Consider the following 14,017-nt stretch of genomic DNA (forward strand, 5'->3'; position numbering starts at 1 on the left):
TTTATTCAATCATTCATTGTGTTACATTGCATTACACTAATCAAGAGGAGTTTTTTTGCATCGTGGTAATCAGAATTTCAGGAAAATGTGCTTCTATTAACGAAAATAATGTTAAAATGCAAAAACTCTTTTTTTGGTAACTTAATGAAGATACTGTCATTTCACTCCACAGTTTCCTTCTCCTTACATTATTTAATTAATTTACATTCAAATGAATATTTAATGTTTATTTGGTAAGTATCGGCTAGCATATAGAAAGTGACACTGCAAAATAAATAAATAAACCCCTTCAGGGTGATGCCTGAAACAGACAGTAGGGGTTTATTTGATAAAAATGACTGACTGATTTATTGCTCATCCAGCTTGATTTGTTTACACTGCAAAACTCACTTTTTATGAGTCATCTTACCACCCAAACACATAAAATTGGGCCTGGCTGACCTCCTGCTCATACGAATGACGAAAAACCCCTCGCTGCATTACGACCACAAACCCTCTAGATCCTTCCGGCAGGACCTGAGAAAACACACCAGAACAAATCTCACTCCTCACTTCCCACCACATGCTGAAAAACCAGTCCACATGCCGCTCTTCTCCAACACTGAATCAATTCACATCCACAGCTGTAAAAACACTATACCAATTACAGAAGCCATCCGCAGCAGGCCGGCTGACACTGAGCCACGGCAGCAAGCTACAGGATGATCTCAGTGTCAAGCCCAGACTAAACCTGTGCATGCAACCGCACATACAGTACTTATTTCTGACCTCTCAAAGCCTGGGGGGTCATGTAGGACACTCTATAGGGATCGAATTAGTAAGAACAGATGTGTGCAACAGTGTTGGGGAAAGTTACTTTTAAAATTAATGCATTACTATATTGCGTTTCTCCCTGAAAAAGTAACAAATTACATTAATTATTATGGAAAGTATGCGTTATGTTACTTTGCATTACTTTTTCAATCTGGACAGGGCTTGCTTGATTGATTTTCATATAAAAAAGTTAAATTTTTTGGTAAACGTAAAAGCCCTTTCACACTAAAAGCCAAATAAATAAGACTGAGGCTGAAGAGAAAGTAAATTCACGTCTGTACAATCAGAGCCATATAGAGAGAGAGGTGCGACAACTCCATTGACTCCAATGGAACGCTTTTTTTACAGCAATGGCGGCTCGTGGAGCCTCTCAATAGTTCCCGGAAGTAACAGCAAACCGATGCCGCGCCGTAGAGATGCAGCAGAACAAACCGTTTGCGACGCACTTTTAAAAGGTAAGACGTTTAAATAATACGATTGTAAATTATTAGTACATCTTAATAACAATAAACTGTAAGTTAAAACCTTCTAGTAGATTATAACTCATTAAATGAGTAGATTTAAGGGATGTTATCAGATAACTAACAGATTAGGCTAGGATTGTAGCTGAATAAAGTTAGTTACGAACACCCTATTAATTGTAAAATATGTTCTCTTAATTCAGTTTCATCCATCGTGTTTGGAATTAGAGAAAAGGAGTCTAAACATTTTTTTTTTGCTGGGTGGGGAAAGTTAGCTAACGTTACATAGCCTATTAGTTCAATATTAACGTGTGACAGCGGTAACTGGAAGTGGTAAAATTAGGTTATAACGTTTTTTCCTTATTACACGTATTAAATAATTAAATTCCTTAATAATAAAATGCACCCTATTGATATAAATTTAGAGTGATTTGAGTTTGCAAAAACATGGGTGGAGTGTTTTTAGTCATTGTGATTCATTGACTATTACCTGTCTATATTATATAACCTATCTATATTATAATACTACTGTATTATATACTTAAACTTGTTAGTGTATAAAAGTAACATACTGTAACATTCTGTGGGTGCTGGTAGGTGGAGGATTAGTGGTGCCACTGGACTGTTCTGTGATGGAGCATCAGTGAGGATGCAGGTCAGGAGTGCTGAGGGGACCATCTTTTTTTTTTAAAGCTGCATTTTCATTCTTTATTTTTCTTAGTGCTGCCTTTGCATTGTTTGATATTTTTTTTCTTGTCTCTTTAATTTTTTTAATAGACCCAGGTAACTGGCTGATGGTTCACTGGAAAGCTGACTGACTTGCTGCTGGCTGACTGGGTAGTGTCAGCTGTCCCTGTCTCTCCTCTCTAGCCATGTCCTCTATTTCTTCACTGTTACTTTCCCTTCTCTAAGTGTCCTCATTCATGTTTTCCACAACCTTTGAAACTGATAGAGGCAGAATACATAATATTGCTAATTTTAAATATTGAAAATATCACATCACTTCAAAATTAGAAATACGAGTTTGTACTTATTATATATGTATCACCTGAAATAATATAGCTGTAATCAGCAGCGATTTGCTGTATGTTTACAGGTCTAGGGGTGCATCGTGGATAAGGGGCACTCCTCTTTTTGACCACAAAGGTTGTCGGAATAGCACCTGGTCTCAGCCTACTCTTTCATTTTTTGGTCATGACAAATTGGTTTTCCTCAAAATGTGCCTGCAGAGTGACTTGAGTTTAGTTTCCACACACAACTTTTTTTTTTTTTTTGTCTACCCACATATTCAATGCACAGTTATAGGTAACACTGATGACTCCCTGCAATGTCTCGGCTCCCTGGGTTTAAATAAATTTAAGTATAATTACCTAACAATTTTTTGTTGTTGTTGTAATTTTTATTTATATTTAGATTGCTGCTGCTGACTTGATCCAACCATTATTTTCTCCTCTCCATGTCAGCAGGAAAGCCATACATCTGCACACCTTCCTCTGACCGAGTGGAGCATCCCCATGCAGCACAGCAAACCATGCTGGAGACTATGCAAGGACAACATGAAAGAAAGGACACATACAAAATGCTTGGCATGCTATTAAATTTATTAAAAATGTATTCATGAATTGCTGTAAATAGTTAATTGCATTTATTTCAATAAAAATACAAAGAAAAAGTCATCTCGTAATATATAATTACAATTTAAAATAACTGTTTTCTATTTTAAAATGTAATATACGCATTTGATGCCAAGCTGAATTTTCAGCATCATTAATTTTGAATGGCAGTTTACATGTTTGTATACGAGTATGCCTGAATATATTGTGTATAAGTACATAATTATATTAATATATGTAATTGTAAGAATTGTAAACAATAAGCTTCATTTTACATTTACTTAAAATGCTAATTACTGCTGCTAACAGTATAGTGCAGTGCAAGCTGAAAATCAATTGTCACCAGCCTGTCTCTGTACTATCTGAAAGTCATCAATATGACATTAGTTAACATGAGATCAGTGAAAAAAAGAACAATATGTAACGTAAAAATGCAACCGCAACCCGTGTTTATACAACTTAACGTTAGCCTGAAATAAGTTTTTAAAATAACGGTAAGTTAATTGAACACTAATCCTCAAAAATTACCTGATTTGATATTTTAAAAACAACATTGCTATAACTACATATTCATGCTACATACATATGTCGGTGTGTTGTATAAATATATAAAATAAATGCATTTATTGACTCCTTGTTACCAGAAATCGCAGTTTTGTCACTCTACTCTATCAGTTTGAATGGCCGCCAACGCACTTCCTGGAACTATCTGAAGTCTACATGAATCACGTGACAACCAAACATTTCGAACTTCCGTTGTCGCAACTCTCTCTCTCTATGGCTCTGTGTACAATAAACACAAAATAAGAAAGTTCAACACACTTCAGCAATAATTTTTTTTTATCTAGAGTAATTAAATACATAAAGGATATTTGTGTTATTTAACATTCAATTACTGCAGGTTTGCATTTAGCTGTTTTTATTCATTTTGAGGAATACTTATTCTGTTTTTCTTTTTTTTTTTGCGAGTGAGATTAATGCATTAATCTTATTAATGAATGCATGTTCACATTTATTCTAAAACTACAGTGACATCTTACTCCCGATTTCTCTCAACATGGGAACAGAAGAGCTGTTAATCAATAAATGGGGGAAAAAAGTAACTCAGATATTTCCTTGTAAATTAAAAAGAAATGCATTACTTTAGTTACTTGAAAAAAGTAATCTGATTACATAACTTGTGTTACTTGTAATGCGTTACCACGAACACTGGTGCGCACTATACATACATACTATTCACTAATTCACTTTTATTCAAGTTAGTTTGATTATATTCTGTTTCTGTTATGTAAGTCATCTCAAAAGGCATGATTTCAGACATTATCTGAAGTCCACAAACGCCTCAAGTTACTGCACCACAGCGACAGCCAGCATTATGCAATTTAGTTGAATTAATCTGTCCCTTTTGTCCTCATTTCTTGCTTTCTGAACACATTCAAACTTTATTGCTCAGGTCCAGACTGCCAGAGTTTTAGCATTCACTGAATGGAGAATAACATGTAAAAAGACTCTTAACGCAGATGGAGGTTTCAGCATCCACCTACCACATCTGACTAATACATTATGTACATAATACATAGAACTTATATTCAAATTCTTGCTGTTAAAGCACCTTCTTTTATATGCCTTTTGGCTATATGGCTAGTATGCTAGACATAACAAATTGTTAGGTCGTCTTGCTTGGGTCTGTGGTGTTTTAACACACTGCTTCGAGAACCATTCAGTATCTTCAGCTGTGATGTCAAACACAGTAGACAGGAAAAAATATACAGTAAGCCTATTTAATGCTTTTATGAGGGCTCAAAATAAAATTAGTTAAATAAAATAATAATAAAATAAAACATCATTTAATAATTGTAATAAATAAATAACATTTTAATACAAATAAATCACATGTAAAAAAAAAAATTGGGCTGTAATTCGTGTAATTTTTGTGTTACTTTAAACTTTTTAACATTAAATATAACAGATTTTAACATTTATTGTTTAGTATATATATCAAGAAAAGAAAGGAAGAATGATCAATATATCAAAGAAGAAATGAAGAATTATACTTAGGATTATACAAAATCATACTTTTATTCAAAGAGGATGTATTGATCAAAAGTGGCATTAAGTGTTAAAGCTTTTCTTCTCAACGATCTATTAAAAAATATAGAATAAATTCATCATGGTTTCCACAAAACTCACAATGCAGCACAACTGTTTGCAACATTGATAATAATAAGACATTTTTATTGAGCTCAGATCAGCATATTAGAATGATTTCTGAAAGATCATGTGACATTGAAGACTGGAGTAATGAAAAATTCAGCTTTACATCACAGGAATAAATTAAATTTTAACAACATATTAAAATAGAAACAGTTATTTTAAATTGTAATAATATTTCAAATGTTATTCTATTTTTATCAAATAAATGCACCCTAGGTGAGCATAAAGTAAGAGACTTTATGGCTTGGCTAAACAGGCAGCCATGTAGAAGCAGGTGTTGATCTTTTTCTGCGGAGGCGGAGCTTATCCACATTATTGCATCATAGAGTGGTACATTCCACAAGCTGTAGTTTTGGCAGACTGGCTTCAATATTAGAATAATGAGAAAGATTTGAGTTCTGAAACTTACAGGATGTTTTTATAATACAATGGCCTCTTTTATGTCAAAAGATGAAGGGGATTTAGATTTCTCAGGCCATGACCCCTTTAAAAAAATCTATAAAAATAAATATTCACCTATATATTTCATCATAATATGTGTCCTTGCCATGAAAAAATGCGAGCGCCCCTTTATTAAGCAAATAATATAATTAATTAATGCACTGGGGGCCTGCGAATGGAAACATTTAATTCTCTTACACTAAACCAACTTCTTATTAATTCATGCTGTGGCCATGAGCGAATGACAATAAGTAATGTGCTTAATAAAAAAAAACATCTGCAGCTCATAATACAAACACCTTCACAGCACCATCCAAACCGTGAGGGTCCTCTGCGTCATTAGAGAGCCACAGTCTCACTCACGGCCTTCTCTGAAACACCTCAGCACAGAGAGGGCCGCGGCTACGTCTGTGTGACGAGTCTCATTCTGTGAATCAGACGCTCTGCTCTCTAATTACACTCATTAAGAGCGGTGAGCTCACATTCTCCCATTATCCCAGAGAGATCAGGGATCTCATTGCGCTTCATTATCATTAAGGCTGCTTGTGTTACTGCGTTTGATTTCAATGATATCACTCTCAGGGGCCAAAGGCTCCGCGATAACCTGGACGTCCTACGGGAGATCTGGCTTATTAGCTGTCCGACGAAACAAACTGCAACACAGGAACCATTTTCCAGGTGCAGTTATACAAATCATTTACTTCCTTTTTATCATAAACAACAAAATAAAATAAAAATACAAATAAATATTTCATTATTCACATCAAAAACTGAATAAGGGATACAGGGCTTGACACTTAAATTTTTCCCAATGAGCATGTGTGCAATGACAAAAAGCACTATAGGTTTTGAAATATTTATTGTTATTTCTATACTATAAGTTTTGAAATATGTGTTATTTGTTATATAACTGTGTTTAAGTATTCACACACACACACACACACACACTTTATGCATATTTAATTTTACATAGAGACTCCATATAAACACCATGTTTTGAATCCAGCGCTGTTTTATTTATTTAATTAAATGTTTTATTATTAGGCTGTTTAGCAATTCCTATTTTTTCCATGGCCAAATTTAAGATCTCTTGAAATGGTAAATAAGATGTTTATTATAAAGTTTCAGTTATTTAAGACTTTATAAGGTAACATTTCAATAAAACCGAGGGACTTTTTTTAATTCACACACTATTTGTCACACACTTGTGTTAATTCAAATACTATTTTTAGGGTATGTTTACAAAACAATATACAAAAAATTTAGAAGGTTTTTCTTCGTCCTTTTGATTTTTTTTTTTACATACAGATGACAACATTGATCAAAATGAATGCATTTCCTGCAGAAATGACTAAAAACACTGTTTTATGCATGTCAGGCCAGTAGTTGGTGATGCCACTTTATAAAGAAATACTACATGTCCTATAGACTCAAAACTTGATACACTTGCACCATTTTGACAAATTTGTCACTGACATGATAACAGTATTATTTTGAACGGTCAAAACATTTTCTGTTTTAGTGATAAACAGTGTCATGTATAAATCCCCTATAGTCACCAATGTGAAATGTTGTCAATGTCGAGCCCTGAGATAACAGTCAACAAAAATGGGCAAAAAATGAATTTAGAAATGACCTAGCAACCACCTCGAAACCCCATAGTAACTACACAGTTTGCCAGTATCAGCTCCTTGGCAACTTTTGCACAGGCAAGCATGCAGCACTCATACTTTCTTCAGAAAGGTAGGCATTCATAACGGCATATCTATGCATGGCTTTAACAGACATATTGAAAATAGCGTTAGGATGCAGATATGAAGAAAAACTTTCATGGAGAGATACAGAAAACCACATCATTTATTTCACAGCTCTTTCTGTCTCTGCCAGCTCAGCACTATGTGGGGAAATTACGTTTTGAAAGATTTCTCAAGCTAGGAGAACATTCGGCTGCTGTCTCATATTGAACTGTCACTGATATAAAGGATCTGATGTGTTTTTCCTCTTTACTCTGTCGATTTTACTGTCTACTCAACCCAAGCTCACAGTTAGAAGGCTGAGACATACAGTATAACTCACAGACACATATTCACACTTTCTGATAATGTGAGTTCAGAATGTGAGTAGCCACTGGAACAAGAGTCCAAACTGCTGATAAAATCATCACAATAGTAATCCACACAACTGCAGTCCAACAATTAACGTGTTGTGAAGTGAAAAGCTGCAGACCTATCATTACTAAGATATTTAACTTAATTTATGGAGTCCATAATCCATATTAACACCTCCAGTAAAAAGGTTTCCATCTCCTGTTGTCCTCTCACATCAAAATTGACAGATATATTTGTTTAGAATAGTTGGTTTTCTTTTCTTGATTTTTGCATATTTCTCTCCTGATTCGACAACTTTTCTACTAGAGAAAGCAATATAGGATAGAAGGAACATTTGAAGTTCCTTAAAGTTCCTTAAATTTCTTAAAGATGGATTTGCTTTAAACACACTGCTTTTCACTTCATAAGACATTAATTGTTGGACTGGCGTTTTATAATGTTTTTATCAGTTGTGTGGACATTCTGACGGCACCCATTCAATGCTGAGGATCCATTGGTTTGCAAGTGATGTAATGCTACATTCCTCCATAGGTGCAGTATATGCAAATCCCTCACTGCAGGCTCTACATCTTCAGTGAGATGTTTTCTGTTTCCCAGTGGTGCAGTGAGAGGAGAATATGTTTCTGAATCCCTCTGGGAGCGATGAGCAGAGCAGAGGAGACCAAAAAGAGACTTTGGCATTGCAGAATCGCCTGAATGCCCAGTGAATAACTTCCGCAGTATCAGTGAATGCAGCAGAGAAACAGTAGAGTGATTCCAGCCCAGTCACAAACCAGCTGAAAAATCTGAAACTTTGGCTTAAAGTCAATGGGACAATATTTAGTAACATTTTATTAGTTTAAATTGAATAAATATAAGCTATACTTCCTATTGAAATTGAGTCAACAATCAAAAATCACTGTAAAAAATTATATTTAGAAACATCAAAAATTACTTTATGGTCAATGACAATTCATACAGAATTAAAAAAAACTAATCAATAAAACAGTTATTCTATTCTATTCTATTCTATTCTATTCTATTCTATTCTATTCATCGAGCCAACTTTAATTTCCGTGTTGTTAAAAAAAAAAGTACCACAACTTTGAACAAAATAATTTTTGGCTATATATGACGTTAATATAAGGTAATAATGTTATATAACTGTGTATATATATAATATAATTATTAGGAACACCTGTTCAATTTCTCATTAATGCAATTATCTAATCAGCCTAATGCTTTGTAACGATTTGTATTGTAAAAAGCGCTATACAAATAAACTTGAATTGAACCAATCACATGGCAGTTGCTTCAATGCATTTAGGGGTGTGGTCCTGGTCAAGACAATCTCCTGAACTCCAAACTGAATGTCAGAATGGGAAAGAAAGGTGATTTAAGCAATTTTGAGCATGGTATGGTTGTTGGTGCCAGACGGGCCGGTCTGAGTATTTCACAATCTGCTCAGTTACTGGGATTTTCACGCACAACCATTTCTAGGGTTTACAAAGAATGGTGTGAAAAGGGAAAAAAATCCAGTATGTGGCAGTCCTGTGGGTGAAAATGCCTTGTTGATGTTAGAGGTCAGAGGAGAATGGGCCGACTGATTCAAGCTGATAGAAGAGCAACCTTGACTGAAATAACCACTCACTACAACTGAGGTATGCAGCAAAGCATTTGTGAAGCCACAACACGCACAACTTTGAGGCGGATGGGCTACAACAGCAGAAGACCCCACCGGGTACCACTCATCTCCACTACAAATAGGAAAAAGAGGCTACAATTTGCACGAGCTCACCAAAATTGGTGTCAGTCATTGGCGTAAACAGAATGAGTGTGACGATCGCGATCCAGTAAGACACAGGGAGAGAGAGATCCAAATGCAGGTATGTTTATTTAGGGTAATCCAAAGAATAATCCAACAAGCCGGGTCAAAACCAGAAACAATCCAAAATAAAACAAACAGGGAAGGAACAGGAAAGGGAACAGGAAGACGAGGAATCTCAGAGGACGAGAAGACTGGGATCACGAAAGGTAAGGACTCCATACAGACAACAGGAAAGGACTGGTAAATATAGGGAGACTAATGACAATTAAGTGAAGGCACCTGGTGCAATTAGCAGGAGTGCAATTACTGTGATGAAGGGACAAGGCTAGTGGGAATTGTGGTGCCTACGGTGAAGTGCCTAAGGGGAAGTGAGCCCACTAGTGGACACCCAGGGAAACAGACTAGACAGCGTGACATTACCCGCTGCTTCACGGAGCAGCTGCCAGATGCTCCACCCGAACCCAAAAGAGACCAAAGACACAAAGAGACCAGGAGGGAGGTGGAGCGGCGGAGGATCAGGGGGAGGGACGGAGGGCCAGGTAAAATGGGGAAACAGAGACAAGAGGACCAGGTAAAATGGGGAAACAGAGACAAGAGAACCAGGTAAAACGGGGAAACAGAGACAAAAACAAGGAGTCCAGGAGGGAGGTGGACCGGCGGAGGATCAGGGGGAGGAACGGAGGGCCAGGTCCATAGAGGGAAACAAAGAGAAAGACAAAGACAAGAAACCCAGGAGGGAGGTGGACCGGCGGAGGATCAGGGGGAGGGACGGAGGGCCAGGTCCATAGGTGGAAAACAGACAGAAGAACAAAAACAAAACAACCACAAAACACAAGTCCAGGAAGGACCTAACGTGTAGCCCACCAGGGCGGAGCAGAAGACCACCACATCCGTGTGGTCTAGACAGAAGCCCCCCAGGGCGGAGCAGAAGACCACCAAATCCGTGTGGTCGAGACAGAAGCCCACCAGGGCGGCGCAGAAGACCACCACATCCGTGCGGTCCAGACCGAAGCCCACCAGGGCGGCGCAGAAGACCACCGCATCCGTGCGGTCGGGACAGAAGCCCCCCAGGGTGGCGCAGAAGACCACCACATCCGTGCGGTCGAGACAGAAGCCCACCAGGGCGGAGCAGATGACCACCACACCCGTGTGGTCGAGACCGAAGCCCACCAGGGTGGCACAGAAGACCACCACATCTGTGCGGTCGAGACAGAAGCCCACCAGGGCGGAGCAGAAGACCACCACAGTGGGATCGATGATATAGGAGAGCAAGTCTGGTTAGGCAAGTCTGAAACAGAGAACATGAACAAGTTAAGGGTAGCCTCCGTGGCCATGACAGGATCAGTCGAGCGCTCAGAGAGTTTGGCTGAGACGTGATGAGGCTCTGGAAGTTCCACAGAGGCGAGGAGAGACTCTGGTAGTTCAGCCGAGACGAGGAGAGGCTCTAGTAGTTCAGCAGAGAAGTGGAGAGGCTCTGTTAGTTCCGCAGAGGCATGGAAAGGCTCTGTTAGTTCAGCAGAGACGTGGGGAGGCTCTGGTAGTTCCACAGTGGCGCTGGACTTGCGGCCATCATGGGCAGTCGCGTTGGACCGGTGGCCATCTTGGGCAGTGGTGCTGGGCTGACGACCACCTTGTGCTGTGATGCTGGGCTGGCAGACTTCTTGTGCAGTGGCGCTGGGCTGGCGGCCATCCCACCGGAAGAGACAGGAGTGGCTGGGGCATCCCACGGAAGCCGATGCTGCAAGTAGCACACGAATTCCCAGAACCCAAATGTGTCCAAATGAGCCATTTCCTTTTGAGGAACCGGGTCATCCAGCCCGCTATTAAAATAGTCCTTTAGGGCCGCATCATTATATCCCATGCCCTGTGCCATGGCACCCACCTCACTTCCCTCTTGGCGGAGGGTGGTTAATTTTAAATATTTAGTTCTCCGCTCCACCATACTGGCTGGGGAATGGGAAACTTCAAACAACATACCGCTGGATCAAGTTGTCTGGATGGAGTCCTTCTGTGACGATCGGGATCCAGTAAGACACAGGGAGAGAGAGATCCAAATGCAGGTATGTTTATTTAGGGTAATCCAAAGAATAATCCAACAAGCCGGGTCAAAACCAGAAAACAATCCAAAATAAAACAAACAGGGAAGGAACAGGAAAGGGAACAGGAAGACGAGGAATCTCGGAGGACGAGAAGACTGGGATCACGAAAGGTAAGGACTCCATACAGACAACAGGAAAGGATTGGTAAATATAGGGAGACTAATGACAATTAAGTGAAGGCACCTGGTGCAATTAACAGGAGTGCAATTACTGTGATGAAGGGAAAAGGCTAGTGGGAATTGTAGTGCCTACGGTGAAGTGCCTAAGGGGAAGTGAGCCCACTAGTGGACACCCAGGGAAACAGAGACTGGACAGCGTGACAATAAGAACATGGATCCATCATAATGCACCATGTCACAAAGCTTGAATTATTTCAAATTGGTTTCTTGAACATGACAATGAGTTCACTGTACTAAAATGGCCCCCACAGTCACCAGATCTCAACCCAATAGAGAATCTTTGGGATGTGGTGGAACGGGAGCTTCGTGCCCTGGATCTGCATCCCACAAATCTCCATCATCTGCAAGATGCTATCCTATCAATATGGGCCAACATTTCTAAAGAATGCTTTCAGCACCTTGTTGAATCAATGCCACGTAGAATTAAGGCAGTTCTGAAGGCGAAAGGGGGTCAAACACAGTATTAGTATGGTGTTCCTAATAATCCTTAAGGTGAGTGTATATATATATATATATATATATATATATAGTAGATATAGCAGCCTAAACATGAAGCTATATGCAGATAGACTAAGACTACTTTAATTATATAAGTTATTTATTGATTTGTGGCCTAATATTTTTTATAATATTGTATTTTTCATTCTGTTTTGCAAAGGAACTTGTTCTGTGTTGTTTATTGCAGTGGTGGAATGACTCAGACAGACTGCCAACTTTTCAAACTAGGTGCTGCTTTTAACATACTTTTTTTCAAAGTGCACATATTCTGACCAAATAAGAGAGAAGAGATGGAGACAGATAGAAGAGTAGAAATGTAGATCGCCAATCACCGGTCACGATTCTCACTTACATGCAACTCTGCGGCTCACCGCCAGCCACTTAAAAAAACAATCTGTACATTAGAGCAATGTTCAGCAGAAACTACTGTTTAGAAAGGCTCAGAGGCAGCCAGTTGTACATTTACATGACATTATCTGCTGCATTTTACAATAATGGCTTGAGAGTGAGAAGTGGGCAGGGATGGTTGCTGCAGTTCTGGACATAGAAAACATGATGACAGCTGAAGTGCTTCTTTAGTGCATGATCAGTCGATAGGAAATGGATGCATAATTGGATGTTGTTTTGCATGTGTTTGTGGTTTTATTGCCCACGGAGGGTGTGCAGACACACACAAAGCAGTACTATGGTAATATGGATTACACAGGTAAATTGAGCCATTTTTGTCACTGATAAATGGGAAAAAGTGGCCCAAGATACCCTACGTAGATGTAAATGTAAGATTTATGAGATGATCTCACACCTTTCATCCAGGACAGGTGCTTTTGGAGAGCTTGAGTGTACAGTATATTGAGAGAGAAATATCACACTCCCTCTTGCATCAATGTAGCAGTCATTTCCATACGGACCTGCACGAGGCTGAAACAATCCCAAACAACAGACAGAAACATTTCCAATGTTTCCCACAAGGTTTATTCCACCAGAATTTATATTCCCTGTGTGAAACCTGGAGAGTCGGTGTAGAACTTGCTACAGTAAACCAGAATTTTTTTTCTTGATTAAACCATTCCCTTGATAGTAGAGTTGATTCAAGAAAACAGCACCAGAACAGACAATGGAATAGAAAAGAAATATATCTTGCAACCAGGGTTATTGCTGTTCACTGAAACTAAAATAATTATAATGATAAAAAACTTTTTTGTTACTTGATAATAAATATAAATTAATTGATTTATAAATTATTAAATTAATAATATTAATTGAATATATAATGAATATATTTAGTTATATATACACTTTTCATTTAGTTCAAATAAGCTAAGTGTGAAATAAAGACTGGATATTAAAAAAGGTAACACTTTACAATAGTAAATGTCTCAATTGTTAACATCAGTTATAGCATTAACTAACATTAACAATAAATATTACATTTGCTACAGTATGATTTTTGTGCATGTTAATAATTATACAAGTGTTTATTGTTAGCACATGTAAGCTCATTGCCATCAAATAATATTAACATATAAAGTACACTTTTGATTTGAATAATGTATTACTAAATGCTGAGATTAACACTAATTCTGATTAATAAATGATTAAGTATTTGTCATTGTTAGTTCATAATGTAGTTATCTAATATTAACTGAAAAAAAAAACGAATTGCAAATTGTTAATAAAAAATGAAAAAAAAATTACTGAATCAAAATTACACGTCACAGACAGGTGACGTGATCATTTTATAATATGTTTTACATTTTCTTTGATTAATTGAATAATCATAAAAC

At 37.8% G+C, this 14,017-nt stretch overlaps 1 long non-coding RNA gene across 1 annotated transcript; it reads left to right on the forward strand.

Moving 5' to 3' along the window:
- The first annotated feature begins 1,101 nt into the window (after positions 1 to 1,101).
- On the forward strand, positions 1,102 to 2,113 carry LOC132127578 (uncharacterized). Its single transcript, XR_009427548.1, has 3 exons — positions 1,102 to 1,268; positions 1,872 to 1,929; positions 2,052 to 2,113. It is a non-coding gene; the product is annotated as an uncharacterized LOC132127578 (long non-coding RNA).
- Positions 2,114 to 14,017: the final 11,904 nt, after the last annotated feature.

This window comes from Carassius carassius, chromosome 45, assembly GCF_963082965.1.
Source record: "Carassius carassius chromosome 45, fCarCar2.1, whole genome shotgun sequence".
In the NCBI taxonomy this organism is placed as follows: domain Eukaryota; kingdom Metazoa; phylum Chordata; class Actinopteri; order Cypriniformes; family Cyprinidae; genus Carassius; species Carassius carassius.